The sequence below is a fragment of the Crocuta crocuta genome, unplaced genomic scaffold (genome assembly GCF_008692635.1).
Source record: "Crocuta crocuta isolate KB4526 unplaced genomic scaffold, BGI_CrCroc_1.0 scaffold224, whole genome shotgun sequence".
In the NCBI taxonomy this organism is placed as follows: Eukaryota; Metazoa; Chordata; class Mammalia; order Carnivora; family Hyaenidae; genus Crocuta; species Crocuta crocuta.
Genome location: NW_027529545.1, coordinates 79226 through 79580, shown reverse-complemented (window position 1 = coordinate 79580; position 355 = coordinate 79226).

Below are 355 nucleotides of genomic sequence, written 5' to 3'. Positions count from 1 at the left end.
ATCTGACGTTTCTGCATTTTCACTGTGATAGGTGTGAACCTATTTTTATTTCTCCCACTGAAGACTCCAGGTACTTTCTCAATTTGAGGATTCAGACCTTTCACTAATTCTAAAAAACTTCAGCCTCATTTCAAATATCGCCTTTTTCAGGGCGCCGGGACAGCTCAGTCGGTTGAGCGTCGACTTCGGCTCAGGTCATGATCTTGCATTTCGTGGGTTTGAGTCCCACATCTGGCCCGCTGCTGTCAGCACAGAGCCTGCTTCTGATCCCCTCTCTCTGCCCCTCCCTCATTTGTGCTCTTGAGCCCTCTCCCTCAAAAATAAACATTAAAAAATATATATCTCCTTTTTCTCA